The sequence below is a fragment of the Sapajus apella genome, unplaced genomic scaffold, assembly GCF_009761245.1.
Source record: "Sapajus apella isolate SASKATOON/1434 unplaced genomic scaffold, GSC_monkey_1.0 scaffold50, whole genome shotgun sequence".
Taxonomy (NCBI): Eukaryota; Metazoa; Chordata; class Mammalia; order Primates; family Cebidae; genus Sapajus; species Sapajus apella.
The window spans coordinates 8662063-8664609 of NW_022436990.1; the positions used below are offsets into that span (position 1 = coordinate 8662063).

At 40.0% G+C, this 2547-nt stretch overlaps 1 pseudogene; it reads right to left on the reverse strand.

The window, feature by feature from the left end:
* Positions 1 to 1482: 1482 nt before the first annotated feature.
* LOC116526295 lies at positions 1483 to 2232 on the reverse strand (annotated as a pseudogene).
* Between the last annotated feature and the right edge of the window lie 315 nt (positions 2233 to 2547).

The window sequence follows — 2547 nt, forward strand, 5'->3', positions numbered from 1 at the left end:
TAGCTTCCTATCCCTCTTAGAATCACCAGACACTTAAGTGATTTGGCCCCTGGTATTTCACTGATCTTTTGGTTTTTTTTTTTTTTTTTTTTTTTGGACATAGGGCCTCACTTTGTCACCCAGGTTGGAATGCAGTGGTGTGAACATGGCTCATTTCACTAGAGCTTTGACCTCCCAGGCTCAAGTGATCCTCCTGCCTCAGTCACATAAGTAGTTGGGACTGTGGGCATACACCACCATGTGTGGCTACTTTTTGTATTTTTTGTAGACACGGGATTTTGCCATGCTGCCCAGGCTGGTTTCAAACTCCTGAATTTAAGCAATCCGCCCACATCAACCTCCCAAAGTGCTAGGGTTACAGGCATGAGTCACTGTGCCCAGCCTCTTTCACTTTTTTAACTTCCCTTCCTCCAGCACTTTACTTCAGGCACTTCTCGTTTGACATGACAGGCTTATTTCACCTGGGCCTTTGCCCTGCTGTTCCTGTTGTCCAGAATGCTCTTCCCAGAAACATGTATGCCTCCCTTCGTCATTTCCTTAAGGGCTCTACTTATATATCACCATATCAAAAATAACACACTCTCTTTTCCCTTTTTTCTCTTTACTTGTCCCTGCGCGGGATTTTATCATATATCTATTTTTTTATTACCGGTTTCCTCACTGCAGTATAATCTCTATTAGGACTGAAACTTTGTTTTGTCCACTGCTATATCCTCAGTGTCTAGAACAGAGCCTGACACACAGTAGGTACTCAATGAATGAATGAATGAATGAATGTATCTCATTTAAAACTCAACCTATTACTCAAGCTACGTCACATAGCAAAAGACTTATCAGCTACTTGAAGGAAAAGCCAGAAATTAAACTCACGTTGGCCTGGGTCTTTCCAAGATGCAAGAATATAAAATATTTTGCTTATTATTGTTGTTGTAAAAATGATAATAACTACCATTGATTAGTTGTTTACTTTTTGCAAGGTTGTATTCTAAGCCCTTTGCATGTGTTACTTTGTTCTACTTTGTTATACTCAGTATACCTCTCTCAAGTAGTTTTTATTTTCCTCATTTTATACATGAGGCAATTGCCATTAAGGAAGTTGAATAATTTTCCAAATTCATACACTATGGAGAGAAAAACAATTCACATCCAGTCAGGCTGGCTTCACAATGTTACTAGTGGCAGATCTGGAGGGCTCCACACTCCTTGATACTTAGAAAGAATTCAGCCAAGAGACAGAAGTAGATTTAAGGCAGAAAGGTGAGTTTATTAAAGCAAAGAAAAATGCACTTGGAAAAAACCAAGTGGGCAACTTGAAATAGTACATTTATTGAGTCCTGAGTCAGTGATCAGGTGGCTTAGGGTTCTGTAAATATACTATTTTCTGTTTTTTGTTTTTTTAAATCTTTTTCTTTTGTTTTCAATTTAATAGCAGATACTTGTATATTAACTGACCAGCTTAGAAAAATAATCATGGTAGACACCTTAATTTGTTCTTCTAATAAGCCTATTGATTTGGTCCTCCCGGTTGCCAGCATCTCTACCTTCTATAAAATGGGTGGCCTTTTTCTTCATTCCACCTCATGGAGAAGATAATTTGAAGGGCATAGGAAGTTATTTGCTTTTTTGAAGCATTCTTCTACAGTATAGATCTCATGAATAAGATCCTCCATGCAGATGATGCCATATTTACCAAGAGATCGAACAGTCAAAGTATTATCTGTCAAAGCAATTTGCTTCTTGCTGATTTTGCCATAACCATGCTTGTAGATTAGTTTATATTCTGACTTCAGATTTGGGTACCCCCATGCGATATATAGCTCTGGAATCCTCAGCATGTTATTTGAAGCCTTGTTGAACTTCACAAAGGTTTCATTGAAGATTTGATGAAGGCAAAGAAGCTGCAACACCTTTTGGACCTTTGGGCTCACACCATTGATACCTCTGATCCTGATGACAAACGCCAATTTGGGTTCTGCAGTTATATAGAAGTTGCCAGCTTTTCTTGCCATCCTTGCCATTTGAATTTCAGTTCTGTACATTTGCCTATATTCCTTGTGATAGTGCTTCGCTTTTTCATAGATAAGCTTCCTCCTTGCCTTTTGAAGCATCTTTTGAGCAAACTTCTTTCTCAGGCACTTGATCTTCAGCTCTGCGAAATTCCTTCGCTTTTTCTTAAGGGTTTCTGGCACGGCAGGAACCTTCTTTTTCTTCTCTTCTATACCCTCCATGGTTCCAGCCAGAAAGAGTTATTTTCTGTGGGTTTTCCCTAATCTCTTTCTTTCATCCCTCCCTCTGGGCAGGCTGTTGCCTAATCGACACCTACACAGTGTTTTGCCATTATCTGGGTGGGACCACATGCCGTTTGGTGGTTGAAGTTATGCACATGCTTTCTCAGGGCAATTTGCCTTACAGGTCTAGTGTTCCTGGAGGAAGGTTATATGCAGGTCTAACTCTGTCATGTTGCCCCTTTCTGCGCATGCCTGGACATGTCCCTGGAGGAAAGTCAAACTCTACCATGTGAAGTTCTTATCAGGAAGTTCTTACCCG